This window comes from Rattus rattus, chromosome 6, assembly GCF_011064425.1.
Source record: "Rattus rattus isolate New Zealand chromosome 6, Rrattus_CSIRO_v1, whole genome shotgun sequence".
NCBI lineage: Eukaryota > Metazoa > Chordata > Mammalia > Rodentia > Muridae > Rattus > Rattus rattus.
In genome coordinates this window covers 39,221,639-39,242,598 of record NC_046159.1, presented here as the reverse complement: position 1 = coordinate 39,242,598, position 20,960 = coordinate 39,221,639, and the positions used below count along the sequence as shown (strand labels likewise).

The 20,960-nt window shown below is 42.7% G+C and overlaps 1 protein-coding gene across 1 annotated transcript in view; it reads left to right on the top strand.

Moving 5' to 3' along the window:
• The first annotated feature begins 380 nt into the window (after positions 1–380).
• Positions 381–20,960, top strand: part of Lrrn1 (leucine rich repeat neuronal 1) — a 45,527-nt gene continuing 24,947 nt past the window's right edge. Inside the window, exon 1 of the mRNA XM_032905997.1 lies at positions 381–850. The gene's annotated coding sequence lies outside the window, so the exon portion shown is untranslated. The remainder of the gene's footprint in view (positions 851–20,960) is intronic.

Genomic DNA, 20,960 nt, shown 5'->3' with positions numbered 1-20,960 from the left:
ACAAGGGCTTTTTTCCTGTCCTTTCCTCCCTCTCCCAGTCGCAGCCTTTCGTCCCTATTTAAAAAAAAAAAGAAAAAAGAAAAGAAAAGAAAAAAGAAAAAAGGAGCGGCTCTCTGCTCCCTGCAGCGGCTGTAGTGGCGTTGCAACGATCTGGCAGGCCCAGGGTGGCGGGCCTGAGCTGCCCCTTTGTTGGGCGGGCTACAGATGGTGCCCCGGCGCGGGACTGCGCCTAGGCGGGCTTGGGGGCGGGAGGCCGGGAGGGGGAGGCCGGGAAGGGGGTCGGGCGGGAGGGGAGGAGACGGCTGAGCAGCCAATCGGCGCGCAGCCCATCAGCTGACCGCTTTTGCTTACACCAGGTGCACGCCGGCTGCGGGGAGCACAAAGCGGGGCGCACGGAGGGCGCGGGCAGCAAGCCGTGGAGCGAGGCGAGGCCCGTGCGCCCCGGTTTGCAGCGCTTGCCGGGCGGGGACCGGGGCCCGCGGCGTCCTCCCAGGCAGCGGCATCCTTGCCACCGCACCCCGAGGCGCCTAGGGCGCCTTCCTTGAGACCCGATCCTTCGCTGCCCCGCCCTCTGCACCCCATTTCTTTTACCCCCTTTCTTAATCCCGCCAGTCTCTACCACGACCCCCAAGAACGCGATTTAGCCCAGCCCCGCGCAGCAGCTGTTGCTCCTGCTGCTGTCTCGCCTTGCATCTTGGTGCTCTGCTGGGGGTCCCCCAAGGAGCCAGTGCGCGCTGCGGGCTGGGTGGAGGCGCTGCTCTGCCGGTCCTCATCCTCCGGCTGGCTGCTGCCGCTGCCACCACCACCCTCTCCGTGCGCACCCCAACACCCCTGTCAGCCCAGCCTTAGGGTAAGTGCCCGGACCAACTGGGCCGCAGCAGGAGGTGTGGGAGGCAGCGGGAGGTGCGGGAGGCAGCGGGGAGGAAGTAGAGACAAACTTGGCAGCTTGGCGGACCCTACCGCGTTTGAGAAACCCTGGGGTAAGATCGCCGGGCTAAGGGGAACAAGGGGGCGCGGCTTCTCCAGCTAGGGTGGAAAAAGTCGGGAAAGGAGAATCTACTGGTTACCCCCTTGCCTTCAAAATGAAGCAGGGCGGGGGAGAGCAATAGTTGAGGAGGAAGGCCAGACATAAATGGGCAAAAGGCAGTGACTGGAGCTGAGCCCCCAGGATCTTAGGGACCCATCAGAGTGGGAAAGAGAAGAGAAGGCTTGGGGCTGTAACCAGGGGAAAGACGCTGGAGGCCTGGAAAGGACGCTGACAGAAGACCCGGGAAGTTGGAAATGGGGTCACAAGGAGAGAGAGGAAGGTGGCAGGTTGTGCGGAGAGGGAGAGGTCTTGGCAATGGCCTCGATGTTAAGAATAAAGAGCAAGGAGTGTAATTACTAAAACACCGAGGATACTGAAGTCAGACCATCGGGGAGAACATACTCAACTATTATGTGGTCCAAGAAGGAGAAAACTGTTCTGAGCCTAGAAGGGGTAGCCCCTTAAGGAGGCCTGCTATGGATGTGAAAATTTCAGGGGAAGTCTTGATCTTTTCCAGGCATTCTGCTCCGGGGTCAGTGGCTAGGAAAGTTTGCCAGCGAGTGTCCTTTGTGCTGCATGGAGAGGGGTGTGGGCTGCTGCTGACTGATTCGGTGCTTCCTAGGTTCCTGCGGTGACCGCTGCTACCTCAGGCTCAGGGGGAAGTCCTTGGCTGGCTGGGTTCCCTCCTCTCCTCTCCTCTCCCGGAAAAGCCTAGCAGCCAAGAAGTGCCCTGCACAACTGGGCAGGTTGGAAAGTTCGTCCTGGGTCTTTTGCCGGACAGCAGGCATGGATGCGCAGGCTGAAAGATTCCGTGGTAGTACTTGCTCCAGAGGGACCTTGCCTGCGGTATCCACAGCAATAGAGTGAGGGATTCAGAGTGTAAACGCCTTTGAGTGCCTGAACCGGGTAGGCAAAAGCGCCTAAATCCCATCCTGTCTGTAGTGTGTACATTTGCAGACCCAGATAATAAATAAAACAAATGTTGATGAATTCAAATTTGCCGAGGGAACAAGAACTGCTGACTTGGACTTTTTTCTGTAGGATCTTCTAGTCAATCCGGTTATCTTGTTTCGTAGTTCAATTTACTACAACCATCCAGGCAATTAATATTACTCACGTACGGTCATTACTTCATTTTTAAAAGCCGGAACTTGAGGAGTGTAAAGTTCACGAAGATTTATACTTTGACCTGTATAGAGCTGGAGTCGAAGTGGTGTTACTGGCTCCAAGGCCCTGTGTGTCATGAAGTCTCTAATTTGCATGCAAATGTAAGGGGATCCTGGCAGATGTCTGGCCTCATCCATTCACATGAAGGAATTTGAAAAGACAAGGAGTCTTCAGTTAACAATAGACCTTAAGAACATGGAATAAAGGCGCAGTGTGAGTTTCTCTGTTTGGGGACTCCATGGCTTGCTGATACCTTTATTCAAGAGCCAAAATTGTAGTGTGGTATTCTATGGAATCTACTGGCTCATACCTGACTGTGGCTGTGCCTGCTACATATAGGGACTGTTTCTCTGCAGGCAGGAACTTGAATCAATCCACTTCCAGCGCTTTGAAGTGATTTCTTTGAGGACTTCCCAACTTTTAGAGTTCTTTTTTCTTTTCCTTGGAATAATGTTTTGCCTTGGCCAGCTTTTGCTCCCTGCCCTGTAAAATAAGTAATATAGGAAAAGGTAGTTGTCACTGGTCATCTGGAAGATCTCACTAGAAAGGTCACTGTCCTTTTGACAGCATGTGGGTTCCATAGGTGCCCAAGTTACAGAACTGCAAGTGAAGAGCGTCCTATTCCAGCAAGAGGAATAGACCTAGCTCTGTGTGTGAGGGTCTCTCAATACAGAACAGTGAGCAGGGGAATTCATTCAATGGACTCCCAAAGCAAGGTCCTTTCTGTCTTGTATAGTATTAGCCAGTCTGCCATGCTGTTCACCTCCTGATGTTGTTAAGACCAATGGAACAGAAGCTGGGCAGCATGGTCCACGTGTGAGGTTTGCAGTTCTAACCCCTGACAGGCTAGCACCAGAAACTCTTCTTTTGTCAGTCCTAAAAACTGCTAAAGGGAAAAAGAAGCTTTTTTACTGAACAGTGTTTGGCCCAAGGAGAAATTAAATAGCAGAAAGACCATATTGCTTTGAGGGACTTGGTTGGGAAGAGGAGTGGACAACAATGTTAGCAGGTGTTTCCCATGTTTTCTGAAGTTGTTGTTGTTGTTATTGTATTCTTGTCCAGTGTTTTTTATCTGTAAAGCAGTCTGCTCCAAGTAGGAAAAAAAATGAATCAAATCCAATCTGAATAAGAAGTGTTATAGTCAAGGTGCATTTTGTGTCTTGAAACTATTCAGAAGTCAGAAAGTAACATTGGTGTGGTGAGCTCTTCTGGGACTCTCAAACCTGGCATTTTTGACTCCATGATGGAATTGAGGAATGACTCTTAAAACAAAAGATGATAGCATTTCCAAACTAAGCCCACATGCCCCTTTGTTGTAAAAATTATCCCAGGGTAGTTTTGAAATCAAACTGAGATGGCACCGCACCTTAGTTTTGAACTCTCAACTGTTGGCCTCCCTGGACAAGATCTTTATTGCACAAGTCTAATGCAGGAAAAACTGAGTGAACATTCCTTTGTAAATAAAAGTAACAAGGTACTTATTCGAAAAGATTAGTCTGTTAAATAAAAGAAACACTAACCAGATCTAACCAGAGTTGTGACAACGCAGTCACAGGTAGCCCCTGTTAGAGTCTAGAGTGGTGAAATTAACAAGTAAGACAAACACGAGAAAACCTCCCCTCAGCTGCTCTGTAGTCTCATGTTGCTGGGCTCTTGACCTGCACTGCTCTTCCGTCTATTACAAATCTTCTCTCTCGATAACATATCCAGAGAAATACTACTTCTAAGAAATAAATCTACTATTGCAGTTATATTTCTATTTCTCCTCTCGTCTAACTATAAATGATCATCAGTTATCTTATTGGAGGCCTTGATGTCACCTCTATAGACGTAAACTGTCCATAAAGTACGGTGCATTACTGAGGGGCCATTTTCACCAGGCTCGCTCAGTTCCATTTGCATTTCAACTGCAAATGGTTATTCTCTGATTCATGCTGGCACTCATATAAGGCTGCTCCAATATTGTATTTAAGTTTTTAAAATTATTATGCTGAACGTCTATTTTGGGTTAAACCAATCTGAAGATAAAGCAGCTTCCATTTTAGAATCGTATTTTGGTTTCTGAGAACAATGGAAATATCTTTAACTCATGAATAGAGCTTTGATTAATATTTTATTCAGAATAAAATTAAAATTATATAGACGGAGTCAGAAAAACATGTAGTCTCTTATTTTGGCTCAAAGAACAAAGGCTAAACTCGGTAAATTGCAAGATTTTAGAGAGCACATTTGAACTATTCGTCATTAAAGTTTTAAATAAAGTTTACTTTAAAACACTCTCCCTCTCTCTCCCTGTCCCTCCCTCCTACCCTCCCTCTCTCTCTCCCTTTCTCTCTCTCATTTCTTTCATATCACCATCCTGGGCATGTATCTGAGTTTAGTTTCCATATTTCAAGGAAGAGATATAGACATAATAAATGGTTTATTGACCTAATATTATTTTACCAGTTACTTGGTTGATAAATAGGCTGTTACCAACTATACCGAAGTGTTCTGGTGTGTCTTTCTTAACCTGCCAGCTTTGAGATTCCTCGGTTGTAACATAGAGTGTCTGGGCCAATGTGGCCGAAAGGACTAACTACCACCATCAGTCAGAATGATTGTAGAAGTTTTGCGCCCAGTGCCATTACCACCATAAAACATTCAACTTGGGTGGAATCCTCTTCGCCCACCAAACTGAAATATGGCCCCTAAAAAGCAGAGACAATAGGTGCTGACTTGGAATACGCATCAGAGGTCCTGTCCACCCTAATTTTGGAGCACCTGTTAAAAAGACAAATGCATTAGGTTAAGATAAGTCACTTAGTTTTGGGAGCTATGGAGTAGAGCCTGCTTTTCCAGTGCCTTCCTACTTTCCATGTACATTCCGTATCTCAGAGTCGAGATGTTATTTGGAAGCCCTGATTACTGTAAATGAGTCGTAATCTCTGACCCAGGCTGTCTTTGCTCACATCTACTATAGTACAGGCAGACATGGACTCCACAGCTGTCACCTCATTTGTGTATGAAACAGACACATTGGTGGCATTTTTGGAGGTTACCATAGTTACATTAACAATATACATGTGACATGACATCCTTCTATGTGAAAGGTTTTTTGTGGCGCATATTTTGAAGCCCTGGAACTAAAGTACAACTATTTAAAGTTTGAGGAACACATAAATTAGTCTCCCATTGTTCTCTGGAGCCACCTTGTCAATCACGGGAGGACAGCCTTCCCAAAGCTATGTTCGGGAAAGGGCAATCAAGACCCTTTACCTAATAGAGATTTCCAAGAGCAGCGTTGCTGGACCTCTGAAAAGGGATAAACTGTTGAATATTCATTTCAAAATATTTGGTTTTCCCATTTGGTACTGCCTTTTGTGAGCTAGCATATTAACATAGTCATTTTCAACTCAGAAGGGAAAACCTGGACAGCCCCAATATCCGTGCCTACCTCAGTAAAATCTGAGGAAGAAGAACAAATTAGTCTGTCCTTACTAGCAGTAAGCCCTATGTGAGGATCTTCATTTAGGACAACGAAAACAGCTTTGCAAAGGAAGAAAGGTGGCTTAATTGGTTTCGTGTCTGTAATTCCCCCCTCTAGGAATAAAGAATATCATTAACCCGCATTGTTATTTCACAATAGTAGTGAGTCTCCATTTGTATCCATAATAATCAGCATAATCAAGTACAGTGCAGTCAGGAAAGCTCAGAGCAGTTCCCAGCTCTGAAACTAATGCCCGGATGCATGACCTTCCTGCTGTCCTGCAACCAGGAATCCTGATGCTTCCTCTCCCTGTCAGAGTGCTGTTGTAAAAGACCCAGGGAAGCTGCTAGGTGCTTCTAGGATTGTTGCTGCAAAGAACTAGATTTCTGCTCCAAGGCTGTGATTCTCTGCATAGCTAATGTTCAAGGGAACAACCGCACCTTTTTTACAAGGTGATTTTTCTGGTCTTCAGTCCTACAGCTAAGCTTGTTGTTGTTGTTGTTGTTGTTGTTGTTGTTGTTGTTGTTGTTGCTCTTGTTCTTGTTCCCTTTGAAAGAATTCCTTGGGGGGGGGTGTGGAGAGATGGTTCCAAGGTTAAGATCACTGTTTGTTCTTGAGGAAAACCCCGGTTCTCTTCAAATTAAGTCCCCAGAACATATGTGGTGACTTACAAGTACTTATAGCTTCAGTGCTAGGGGATCCGGTTTTTGTGACCTCCATGGGTGCCAAGCACACAGATGGTGCACATATATACATGCAGGTAAAATATTCATAAGCACAAGTTAAAATAAACATAAAATAATCTCCCCGATATTGATAGCTTCATACTTCCTGGTCTGAGACACCTTTTTGGGGGAAAGAATTTGAAGAAGAAAAAAAAAACCAGGAAGCTGCTTCTGAGACCTAAACATGTTTACCTCCTGAGTACATTCCGAACACGAGGTACATGCAGGATTTCACGTAAGGCCTTGAACCCAAGTGAAGTTAGCTTGATTTGTCTGCAGCTCCTACCAAATCCGGCACAAGCGTCTTGTGTCCATCAGTCATTGTACCCTTTGGTATTTTTCTGTGCCCAGAATGAAAAAGATAGTCTTAGCAGAAGATTTCCACCAGTGGCAAACTCCACACATATACACGGGGTATTTAGAAAATTGTTCAAACCTATATCTTCAAGACAGTTGAAAGCATTTAGTGTGAAGAAGCCAAAGGCCATAGAAAGCACCTAAAATTCTTAGGTTGGTCTCCTTCAATGAAGATTTATCTGATCCAACATCAATAGGGCCCTAAATGTGAAACCATCTTTTCACAGACTTTGCCACTGCCTTCACCAAGATTATATCCAACTAGGGTTCAGGAAAGACAAGAGCGAAATGTACTGTGGAAACACAGGATGTATTTTAATTCATGTAGTTGCAGTCAGAAAAGGCTTTTCGAATCACACCAGTTAATGTGAAGGGTGAGCTATCAACAGGAGCAGAGGTTTGAGTGACAGTTTGAAGTCTAGTTCCATTGAGAGGCCATAGCACGGGTTTGCTTGAGGAAAGGGTTTGCTTAGTGTGTGAACAACTGCAGACTGGAGACTACTTGTTTGTTCCTCATATGACTCTAAGTACTCAGTGTGTCTTGCAGACACACAAGGTGCCAAACAGAAAGTCTATAGTAATAAGTAATAAGTAATAGTAATAAGTAACACAACACGAGCTTGCACAGAGGGGAGATGTGGCCGAGTTGGCAATGAAAGCTGACTATGCCTCATGTCTTCGAACTTTAAACTTTCCACGATCATAAAATACATCTTACTTGACTTGTGACAGTTGGAGATGGTATCATCCTTCTTCTTTTCCTCTAATGACTAAAGGAACAAGAACCATGAACAGTTTCCTTGTGACACTGAGCAAGTCACTTAACATATCTCTATGGTATTTTCCTTAAAAGAGCAGGATTTGCTTCTTAGCCCAGGTAGAAACTGTCTAAGTGAGTAAAGGAAGTGAGAAGAGACAGATCCAAGGCTCTCTGCTTCCCTCATGCCCACTGCCTCTTCCTCTCCTGACTGTAAGGCAGGTAACCCTACGATGATGACTCAGCACTCTAGCTCCTGGGTTACCAAAGTCAAGAGCAGGGATGCCCCAGTGAAGAGGAATAATGCAGAGGAACGTAAACTGGGTTACCACCACCTACAGAGGAATCCAGGGCCCACTCATAAGCTGACCACAGTAGCTTAAAATGTACCAGGGACAAACTGGGAAGAAAGCTTATAGGAAAGTGACAGTAGGGTTAGAAAATGCGGAAAAAACACAGAGAGGATGATCTCCTGAGAAAATGGGCAACAATGTAGGGTGTGTGTGTGTGTGTGTGTGTGTGTGTGTGTGTGTGTGTGTGTGTGTGTGTGTGTGTGTATGACATGCAAGTACGTGTCTGCAAGCATGCCTTCATGGGTACCCATGCCATGGCATGTGTGGAGGTTAGAGAACAACTTTCAGGACACAGCCCTCCTTCTATGATATAGACCCCAGGGACCAAACTCCATCCAGCTGCTAGAAGAACTGCTTCACCTTGTCGATGACAACCTGAGGAAAAGGTCAGAACTTTGGCAGCGGGCACCTTAATTTGCTAGGCCATCTTGCTGGCCCGAGTAATGTAACTTTCTGGATTTGATTGTTTCTTTTCCAGGGCTGGAGTAGTTCAGCTTTCTTATGAGAAAATGATGACCACCAGGATGTGTGTGAATGCACGGTGTGTTCATATGTGTACACAGAGACAGAGACAGAGAGACAGAGAGACAAACAGACAGAGAGACAGAGATAGAGATTGCATACTGAGAAGCTTATGCCTTTCCATTTCCTGTTTGTAGGACTAGTGCATCAAAGTGAATTTTTAAGAGAGCTTTCTTTCGAGACCATAAAGGTGTATTGACCCTTTGCTTCTCTTGGATACGGTAACATTTTCTTGAGAAACAAGAGCTAAGCTATATGGCCACCCAAAGCTTTATGCATTCTCTGTGATACGCACAGTCCCAAGTAGGAGTTACATAGGAGTTCTGTCACATCCTGAGAGTTCCGAGGCACTGCTACGGGAATCTACATTAACTCATCAGACATGAGTTATGGAATCTGCATTCTCATTAACTCACTTCACCATCACGGAACCACCGAGGACAATGAACTAACCATTACTGGATTTCTGTGGCTTGTTATTGCTGATTAGGGTTTGAGCACCGAGGACGTGCAAGGCTCAATCCTCCAGAGGACCAGTTAACTTTGCTTTACTCTGTGGGGACACAGCTAACCTCCTCCTGCACTCACGAGCTCATCTTTTCTCACCCGGGAGGCCAACTGAGACTGCAGAGATATTTTCAGGAAAGCATGAAGTTTCATGCACAGATTTTCCATATGGAGTGTTTTTCTTTTCATATATGAAAGATAGCACTGTCAAAACAGACCCTTCGTGAAGAAGTTTCCAAATGGTTTCACTCTCACAGCTGAGCAATAGAATGAGAGATTGGGTCTATGCAAATGAGATGCTTAGTAATTGGAAGGAAAATATTACATAGGGCTCCTAAATTATATCCCCAGAGTCCATCATTTTCCCCAACACACCAGGGTAGTAGGAGAATGATAATAATCTCCAATATTAGTTCTCAGCTTTCTGAAGTGCACCAGGAGAAACCACAAACACTTTATATACATTAACTTATTTACAACTGTCACAGACAGCGTTTGACACTGTCACATAGATCCACACTTTAAGGCTCTTTTGGGAAGAAAGGCAGAAAGGACTAAATAACTTGCCTGAATCCACACTGGAGTGCAGTCTTCATACATATTTGTTGGATGAGGGGAGGAGGGAGGGAGGAGGGAGGGAGGGAGGGAGGAGGAGGAGGGAGGGAGGGAGGGAGGCAGGAGGATGCATGGATGGAATACATGGATGGATGGCTGTATGGATAGATGGATGGATGGATGAATAATGAATGAGTGATTTAGGTTTCTGAGGAGAATTCTTTATTACAATTTAGCATTTCTTCTTTCTAGCCTAGGCATTTTAAGACCCCCTTCTGTGACTTACAGAGCTGGTGAGAGACAGAGTCAAGATGTGAACCTGGCTCTGTCTCACTGTAAATCTTCACCACTGAAGCTCTTGCTATATCTCTTCCTCTTTAGTTTGCAGATCTAGAGCAAAACACTGGGTTAGATGAACTCTAGTAGCCTTTCTATAGTCTACAAAATTCCATAATGTCACATAAAGTACTATATAAATAAAATAAAACATTTTATTGCTTTTAATTATCAAATCTGTTTTCATATTTTACCTACCTAACTAGTGAACTTTCTTTTAAAATTATATTGAGATTACTAATCACGTATTTTTTGAACTACATTTAAAGTAATTTGAGTGGATAAAAGTACCTTTTTGAAGATTATGTTCTTCTGGTCATTATTATCACCATGTATATTATTATATAATTACTGGCTCAGTTTTCAAAAATTGGCAACTTAGGGGATAGGGGATGGCTCCATGAGCCATGTGCTCTCTGTTTGGATCCCAAACTTCTGTATTATAAGGGAGACAAGATGTTGGATGTACTTGTAATCCCAGAGCTGGGACAGCTAAAACACCGGGATACCTGGAGCTTGTTAGCCAACCATTCTAGCTCAGCCAGTGAGCTCCACACTCATTGGAAGAGCTGCCTGAAAAACTAAAGTGGAAACCAATAGAGGAAGATACCCAATTCTGACCTTTGACCTCCACATTTATGTGCACTTCACATGTGCATATATTCTCCCACACATAGGCACATACACATGACCATGTACCAACAACCAAACAAATGATAGGCACCATTCTATTACACTTTGAAAAGGCAGATGTAAAGTGTTTAACACTGAAAAAAGATTACTGTCTTTAACATTTGCAGTGGTAAGTTGCAGAATCATGAGGGAAAGCGTTAAATGATTTTTCCCAGATCTTCAAGCTGTGAGCAGTGTTTAAAACAACTACTTGAGCTATTTCTAAAGATTGTATTCATTTAGGGTGTCCCACAGCCATGGTAGTGACACATCAGAACAGCGTGCCAGTAAGTGCCGCAGTGTTTCAGGATGTACAGCCCAAAGTCCGTGGGGTGGGTGCAATAACAATGCAGTTTTTAGAATTAGGAAAAAAAATTAGTTTCAAACAGTCTCCAAGGTTTGGCAGTATCTCCTTGAGCCTGAGTATCCCCATCTACAAAATTGGGATTATAATGGTAAAACCTGCCTTATGCCACCAACATGCATACAAAGTCCTTCATTTAGTGCACGGTAAATGGTCCTTAGTACATAGTAGCAGTGCATAGAAGAGGAATTATGCCAGCAACTGACCTTTCTACTTGCTATATGTCTGCATTTCTAGGATGCTAATTCTAAGACAAGAATTTAAGGGACAAGAAGATTCAGAGTAGATGTTCCATGAAGTCACTAGCTCACACGGATGGCACCTTTTGTCACTGAGCATAAGAGAACTTTGCATTTAAGAATTGGCAACCAGATGCGTGCATTCAAGTCTTTGTCGTTATTTCCAGATCATATCTTGTGCTAGTCCATTTCCTGTAGTTATAACAAAATACCCGGGGCAGTATATTTAACAAAGCTTATTTGGCTGTGGACACTGCTGACTAGAGAGTCATTTACCCCACTGTGGTCCCCTCGTTGTGTTCTAATATGCAGGAAAACCTCCATGGACACGGTTATAAGTAAACAAAGACATAGGACAAGTGGGGCAGTGAAGTGAGCCTGCTTCAGAGCAGTCATTCCTACTGGAGTCTCTCCCCTGATACAGCTAGCAGAATTTCATGGGCACCTGAAAGGGAAAATCTGGAATATCATCTTTGAACTCTGTGTGGCAGGGAAAGGAAGGTCACTTACAAAGAGCCTCATACACGTTGTCTAGTTTATCTCAAACATGTCTGTTTAACAGTGGGTAAGTTTACTGGTTATCGGTAAAATTCATACATACTCTTAGTTCTTCTTCTTGTTCACAGATGGTGACTTGCCTACCTTTGGAGGCTAATGAGTAGGATTTTCTAAGCGTATAGAGAGGAGTGCGTAGCAACACTGAAAGTTAAGTATTGTAGATATGGGCGATGGGGGGAGGAAAAAGTAAAACAAAAACATGCCCAGCGTGTGTCAGTTAGTAAATAGAGAAGAACAGGAGATCTTAGCCTTGTTTCCCACCCAAGCCTGAGTTACTCAGCTGCCTTTGCTTTTCTGGAGTCTCCTCCCTGTCCTCACCTCAAGTATAGAACATGCTGCCTTAATTTAAGATTATTTATTTATATCACTATAATGCCATCACTACCACACAGCTCCATAAGGGAAAAGCCCACAACTTAGTCTCTGGTTCCTGGCACCCGTAAGAGTACTTGGCATAGGGAAAATGCGCTCAGCAAATATTCAGTGAGTAGGAGAAGAGATGTCCGTCGTGTGTCTGTTTCATTTTGCCAAGGCTGCATCTTCTAAACAATATTTAGTTATTTCCTCTGTACTCGGATAGAAGATAAGTCCTTCACAGGCCTGCATCACACTCAGATGTTAGTGCATGTCTCTCTCAGAGAGGGTGTCATAGAACATTGAACTCAATTTGAGAAAGCTTTCATAGTATTATTCCTAAAGAATGTTATTAATCCAAATATTCATTACATGAACGTAGAATTCAGAGTTTCTCTTAGAAAAGCAATGTGAGGGATATGTAAAATTACACGGTATTATTTCCATCCTAAATGAGCTTGCAGACACGGTGAGATATGGTGAATGGAAGCAAGGGAAAATAATTAAGTGACCCTCTGTCGATGCTCTTGAGCAAATCAGATAAAACAGAAGATGAAGCCAGATGCATTTAGGGTTGACTCTCTGCTATCAGGCATACTGGCTGTGCAATCTCGGTTGGTTTTAAAAGACTCCTTTTTTTCCCCCACCCTTTCTCATCTGCAGCTAGGAGTATATATGGGAAAGAACTTGGCACAGTTCTCAGAGCATGACAGTCTGCAGTTCAGTCATTTGGCAAACAGTGACAGCACCATTTGTGAGCAGATTCTTTTTTCCCCCATAAGCTGGGGATACAGTGGCAAGCAAAGTGGTTGATACAGTCTGCCTTCCCGTGCGGAGTTTGCGAGCTGCTGGGAGAGAAAGGCAACAATCCAGGCATCACATATGTAAATATGAAATCATGACTGTATTAAGTCCAGTGAACATGGGGCCTGAAGAGTATGACCTGGCGATATTTAAGAGAAGACCTCTCCGAAGAGGTGATCTTTGAACAAGAGCCTGTAGGATGATTAAGAGCTATCCAGGCAAAGCTTGAGAATGAAATCCCAGAGGTGAGAAGGAGCTTGCTGGGCTTGAGGAGCAAGAGACAGAATAGCATGACTGAAGACCAGAGTCAGCAGAGTTAGCGCGATGAACTGGGAAAGAAGGGTTTGAAGTACATTGAGAAGAGGTGGGACTGGAGAGATGGCTACATAAGCATGGGAACCTGAGTTCAAATCCCCAGCCCCTATGAGAGGCATGGGACAGCTGTGCACTCCTGTAACCCTAGCACTGGGAGGCAGAATAGGAGTGTCTTGTAGGCTTTCCTTGATAGCTTAATCGGTGAAGTCCAGGTTCAATTGCTGACCCTGTCTCAAAATCCAAAAGGTGGAGGGAGAGTTGGGGAAAGACACTCAAATGTCAGCCTGGACGCCAAAGTGCATGCATGAGTGTGTGCATCTCTGAACATGAATGTACACATATAATAATAATAATAATAATAATAATAATAATAATAATAATAATAATAAATGCATGATGTATGGTCTTGGGAAAGGAAAGAACAGAAGATTTAAGTTGCTTACTAACAGAACAGCATAGAGTCCTTGCTGGCTGTGCAGCATGCCAGTGTCTCACATGTTTGTTATGTTGTGTGTCCAGCTCTAAGAATAATGGTCACATGGTTTGGGGGTTCTCTCCTGTATTATGTATAGCCTTGTGTGTATCAATTAAGTAACCTGAATCTTATCAGAAAACAAACCATAGGATTGAAAGAATGAAAAGAAAAATGAGTGCCAAAATAGCAGCGTCTTATAAGTTAGATTCCTTCTTTTGACTTATTTTCATTGCCTTCTTACCCCTTCTACCATGCTTTCCTTTTCTTATCGCTGGGTTAACTGACAAGCCATCACCTATGTTGCCTATGAAACATAATTTCTTAATACTGATTTGGAAGTATCTTGAAAGACTCTCATGCACATGACTCATGTATGGGATGTCATTCTTGCCTATGACCTCCACTTATGGAAATCATACTTCCTTGGCTTCATCTTACAATAATCAGAGAATGGAGCCCAGTGGGGAGGCTACAAGCTCTTCTGTGAGAGTTGCATGCTGACTACCTTCCCCTGAGGACTAATGTCTGACAGGTATTCGTTAGTGATTTGTCCTTAGGGGTAAGATCTACTCCCCTGTCTAATCTCTGTCACTGTAGCTCATAGCTCTCATCGTCCCACTGAATGAGGAAGATTCCTCTTGTAATCATTTTATTTTCACTGTTGTATCTACTTATAACTATAATCAGATAATGTTGCCAAGTAGTCTAGGAGATGGCAGAGGTATAATCCGCACGCGCACGCACACACATGTACATGTATGTATAGGAGCAAAACTTGGGAGGAAGCTGTGCATACACATGGGTGTGCATGTGTGGGTACCTACAGAGACCACAGGTCAACCAGTACTCTCTCAGGCAATGTTTTATATAGAACCTATAACCAGGTTGGCTAGCCTGGCTGACCAGGGAGTTCCAGGAATCCACCTTTCTCGGCCTCCCAAAGTGCTGGGATTACAAATATCTACCAACCACTGGCTTTTTAAACACAAAAGTATGTAGTTCAGGTGGATCACACTCTAGTCCTTGGGATTACAGTTCAAACACTTTGCTGACTGAGTTATTGCCCGGTCTTTCCACTCAGTTCTTTTTAAGCAATGCTCAGTTATATTTCATATTTTCACTGCATGATCCCTTTACTACTCACTTTTTCTTTCCTTACACTTTGAGATCTTAAGGGACCCGCTAGATGAAGTGACCTCCTAGATTTCAATCTCAGTACTGGAAGTGAGAATAATTTCACTCCAAACTCGTGGTTGTCTACATGCGAATGTCTGCTGGATCTCTTCACCCTGACAAACGAGAGGAGATAATGTGTATATCAAGAATTAAGTGCATCTGTGTGCTCGAGTTTGCTTTCTGCCTAAGAAGGAAGCCACGGTGAACGGGCCCAGCAAGGAGGGGTGCCAAGCAGGAGAAACCCAGACCTTCATTTCCCACAGTCTGTCACCCCAGTGGAAACCCACTTGACTTCCAAAAGTGCACTTGCCTGGCTGTCTGCTAGCCTGGGTACCAGCCTTATCACAGGTGGCCTCTGTATTTAATAACACCCCCTTTATTCATATCTAGTTAGCTGTAGTGCCTAATAGATGCTCCTAGAGTTGTTGTTCCCAAATATTCCTTAAATGTGCCCCTTCTTCATTATTGTCACTGTGATGCCCAGGCCAGGTCTCCTTACAATTTTATGTAGCTTGTGTAGAGGCTTATTAACCCCTTCCCAAAGGTTCCTGTTTATTCTTAACTCCTTCCCTCTACCTTGCTCATAGATAGTGGATTGATCTTTATTAGAGAACTGACCCAGTAAGAAGTAAGTGAAAATACCTTAGCAAATCTTCAGAGCCCTGTATTTACTTCCCTGTCTGGATTTCCATCCCTCTCATGGCACAACCTAAATCCCGCTCAGATGTTACGTAATTCCTATGCCACACACTTGTTCCAGGTGTCTGCTGTGGACTTTAACCAGTAAGTGCTATTCACTGGTGAGCAGCTGACTCTCTTTTTAGATGCTACAATATGTAGGCCATTAGGCCAGCAGTGTGTCTGTGGACTAGATTTAGAGAAACACACTTAGCCCCAAGTGCCGGCACTTTACATATAACTTCCCCTCTATGCAGAATGCAGTGCAGCTCCCTCCACTTCTCTGCCCCAGAAGCATTGCTCAATAAATTGGAGTGCATGAAACACCTAATACAAGCACATGTTGGTGGTCATGTTTATCATCCCCAAACACTACACTAATGTGTGTGCTCCCTAGGTTTTCAGACACAAAATCCACAAAGTTGTATGCTTGTATTCTTAGCCATCATGGTGGAATCTGATGCTGTATACTCCGAGAAAGTGACTGATTTTCTGGTTTTGTTTTAAAAATCCATTGTTGTTATCCAATGTTAAATACAATGTTGACTAGTAATGCAGGCTTGTAATCCCAAACACTTATGAGTCTAAGGCCAGAAAGATCACAGGTCCAAAGCCAGCCTGGGCTACAGAATGGATTCAAAACAAGCTTGGGGGACTTTTGTGTAAAATCATTTTAAACATAATGGACTATAGGTGAGTGGCAGAGCATTTGTATATCATATGCAAGGCTTCATGTGAAATCCCCAGCACCAGAGAACATATACATGTTCATATTTATGCATGTGTGTATTCCTTCATTGTTATAAACATTTGAATTATTTGAATATCCCGTAGTTTAGTTTGACCTTAAACCTAAAATCCTGCAGAAAATTTGTAAGGCGCATAGTTTTCTTGGACTGTATCAAATGGCAATGACGGTTTTGTCCGGTGCAGAGCACCAAAACAAAGAGAATGAATTTTTGTAGTTAAGACATGCCCAACTGTCCTAATGTAACAATGTTTTCAACTTAATATGGCTATGAAGGAAGGGACAAAGGGACGGAGGAGAGAGGGATGGGGGGATGGAGGGGAAAGAGAGGCAATATAAATGTACGTGGTTTCATACACAATTCCTTTAAAATTCTTCCCCATTGTCTCTCCTGTTGGAGTTGTGCCTGATTTTATTACTGATTTTCACCCAAACCCACTGAGGAACAGGGTGTTTTGGTGTTTCTTTTCCAGTCATAGCTTGATCCACAAAATCTCAAGAGATGACATGGTTGTTTCAGAAGAAGAAAGTCAAGTACACATTGAGAATAGCAGAGAAAAGGAGATGGTATATATTAGTCAAAATTGTATGTTATTCAGAAAGAACCATTATTTAAGAGATAACTTTAGTGTTTGCATCATTCCTAAAGTGACTTTTATTTTTAAAGTTCAAAATGTTAACTATAATTTCTATTAGAAAAACCATGGGCCGAGTATATAATAAAGATGATTTTCTAATAACATTGTGTTACTTTATAGTTTAATGGTTAAGAATTATACTGTGGATATTCAAGGATGGTTATTCTTTTTACTTAGAACTTAATAAAACTCATGAATTGAAGAAAAAGCATGATTTATAGTACCCGTGGGCATGTTAATGTTTTCAGCTGTTCCCTTGTACCATTCGATTAGATCAGACCTTAGCTGCATAATGAAGGACCAGCCACTAAAGTGCTCCGGTAGGTTTATGGTGCCCAGGTCATCTGAGCTCTGAGCACATTGGAGTACTGGACCATTAGTTTCAAATGCATATAAAGATGGGGGACACATCATTATCAAGGAAATGCTATAATAAGAAATGGTTTCAAATTCATGAAAGTAGTTTCCACCTTATTGTAATTTGCTAAAAAAACAATTTAAAAACCTGATTAACAGAAATTCTCATTAACTAGATACCCCTTCCACACACACCTATCCCAAGTATACTTTTGGAACAAAAAGGGAAACTTGTAAGAAAATAAATTAATAACAAGGGCTCTGGTTAAAATTATATATCCATTAAGAATTAATTATCATAGTTTTGTGGAAAATTATGTTAAAAAGTAAACTTAAAAGGGGAAGAAAAATATTAAAGTTTGAAACTACAAGCTTTCTAGGAAACTTGAGCTAACCAGAATTTAAATTTGCAAATTTTCCAAGCCTACCATTTTTGTGGATTTTTACACCGAAAGTTGGTTTCGTTTTATGTAATGAATAGAACACTGCAGTGTATCCCCGTGTGCACTGAAATCCAGGCAAGCAGTTGAAGCAAGTATTTTATCAGATAAAATACTAAAAACTCAAAAACTAACAAACCTGGCTTAAACTCAACCCTTGTCCTATTTGTTTCGGGAATTCTGACACTTCAGTTAGTCAGGGTTCTCTAACAAACAAACGAACAATAATTGAACCAGCAGGTAAACAGGCAGATAAATGGTAGATAGGTAGATAAATGGCAGATAGATAGATAGATAGATAGATAGATAGATAGATAGATAGATAGATGGATGGATAGATAGATGGATGATGGATGGATAGACAGACAGACAGACAGACAGACAGATCACCCAGTCAGGGTTCTCCAAAGAAACAGAACTAATAGAGCATATGGGCAAGTAGATAATAAGTAGGTAGGTAAATATAGGATTGATTGATTCATTGATTGATTGACAAATAAATGTTAAGTGAGAGTTTATGAGAATTGCCTCATGATTCGGGAGGAGTCTACAACAGACATATGGCAAACTAAAAGGTCCTGAAACTTACACAGGCCCAGTGTGATGGGCATATATCTCACCCCCACCTGCTGCCCCATGTCCCTCCACCCCAACCTCACTCCATGGTTTGGGCCCTGCCTTCTGGCTTTGCCCATTGCAACACACTTTTCCTCAGAATATAGGGATAGTGTTTTCTTTATTCTCTCAGTGTGGTAACGTCACACAGTTCTTCACATCCTATTAGGCAAGTTATATAAAAATAGTTTAGAAGAGGCATTGGAAATCAAGTTTATTTTAAGAGTTCAGGGACAGCTGGCTTTGTTTTGCTGCTCTAAAATGTACAGCTCGGTGTGCTGGCTTCCTCCCAAGCCAAAGGACAACTGACATTTGCCAAATATCGCTATATTATATCTTGACCAATAGGAGAGTTTGTGCCACACATGCATATGATTTCATACATTTGACTCCTATCTATCTATCTATCTATCTATCTATCTATCTATCTATCTATCTATCTATCTATCTATTGTATTTCCTTACTTAGAAACAAGAGCCAATGTGTTGCAGGCTGGCTGTGAACTCATTTCACAGCCAATGGCTATGAACTTCAGGCCTCCCTGCCTTCACCTCCTCTAATGCTGGCATTGCTGGTCCATGTCAGCATATCTGCTTAATGGAGTGCTAGAGATAGAACCCGGCTTTCATGAACACAAAGCAAGCAATTTGTCAACTACCCCAACCATGCTGGAGCCAAGGCACTTCTTCAGATTTTAAAGGAGCACTGACATGTGGAAGAGATACATTCTTGACATTTTTCTAAAGTTTGGAAAGTTGAAAATTTCATGCAGCCAGACTCTTTAGAGAACGACACTACCTCCGAGATATAAGCTTCCATCTCATCGGAGATATCATTTTTTTAAAAAATGTAAAAAGTTAAAATGTCAGATAACTGCTGGATTAAAATGATCAGAGACAGTGCGGAACCCTAGTAAGGCAAAGAAAAAAAATGCAGTGAATATTCTAAAATAAATATAAGACTGGTGTATTTTGGTGGAGAGTGTATTTCCATTACTATAGGCCAGTCTTTAATTCTGCCTCGGAGAGAAGTCAAGTCTGCTATAGTCTAAAGGAGGTGCTCAGCTTGGTGAGCATGCAGAAACCTATTCTTTGGCGTTAGCAGTCTATTCACAACATTTTCTGTCCTGACCGTGGTGAATCTTGTATTGTCATAGGTGCTCCGATAGTGTTGAGTGTCCAAAGTTATTGTAGCAATCAGCTCCATTGTCCCACTTAGTTAGCACAACACAGCGGAAGCTGCACCATATCCAAAGTAAAACTTCTAAGCACTATTCTATGAAGAATTTAAAGTAATGAACCTGGACCTTCCAGACGCATTAATGTGGCCGCACTACAGATATAGCATGCATTTTACATTTACTCATGCTACTAATTAGAGGACAATTATTTCATGTAGACACATTACAAGATGAAAGTTAAAATAATCTATAAAAGACTAAAATTAGTCAGTTTCACGATAGTTTTTATATCATTGTTCTTGCTAAAAGCAGCAATAAAAATAGTACAGTTGTTGTTTGTAGTTCTGTTTAGCCTCCTGTCAGTTTCTCAGTTCGATAATATTAAATTCAAGATATGCAAATGGCCCATTTCTTTCAAAGGAAAAGAAGAACTTAATTGTACAAGTGATTTAACCAGAAAGAAAAATAAAATATTCTTTTGCGGTCCTGATTTCAGAAGTTTCCAAGTTATATCTGGTATGTGGCTTTCAAAATGTTGGAAGAATGTGGTTTCAGCATAGACTGAGATGGCTCATAAATAATTCCTGGTTTAGCTATGAGGTCCTTGGAAATGAAGGGGCGAGGTCATTGAGTTTACTGGAGCTCTTGAAATGAAGAACTGGGTTGCCCTGTCTGCATCCATGAGAACCTCAGAAAGTACAGAACACAGACTGCTTTGCTAACCCATAGTGTGTATTGGGAGTGTGTGGGGAGAAGGCACATAAGGACAGTTGGTGCCTTAAGTATTAATAAAATGAGTATTATAGAAGAGTAATTTACATAGCCTCAGAGTAATTATTATGTGTATTAAAACCACACACTTTATTGGTTCCCTAAGGCCAAAGGACCACAAACTGGATGGTTTAAAACAATAGAAATTTATTGTTTCACAGTTATGGAGACTAGCGACCAAGATAAAACTATTTCAATGTCAGCAGGCTCAAGCTAGCTTGTCCTGCTCCAGCTTCTGCGGATTTGGCTTGCAGATCCTCAGTGTTAACATTGCATTCTCTGGCCTTTCCAACCTCGCTCTTCCTTCATAGCACCCTGGGCTCAGCAGGTGAATGTCCTTGACACCAAGCCTAACCAACCTGTGCTCAGTCCCCAGTGCTCACTTGGTAGAAGGAAATAATTGACTCCATAGAATGCCCTAGCTATAGACTTGTTTTTTTTTTTTTTTTTTTATTATTAACTTGAGTATTTCTTATATACATTTGAATGTTATTCCCTTTCCTGGTTTCCGGGCAAACATGCCCTCCCCTCCCCTTCCTTATGGGTGTTCCCTCCCAACCCTCCCCCATTGCTGCCCTCTCCCCAACAGTCTAGTTCACTAGGGGTTCAGTCTTAGCAGGACCCAGGGCTTCCCCTTCCACTGGTGCTCTTACTAGGATATTCATTGCAACCTCACGAGGTCAGAGTCCAGGGTCAGTCCATGTATAGTCTTTGGGTAGTGGCTTAGTCCCTGGAAGCTCTGGTTGGTTGGCATTGCTGTACATATGGGGTCTCGAGCTCCTTCAAGCTCTTCCAGTTCT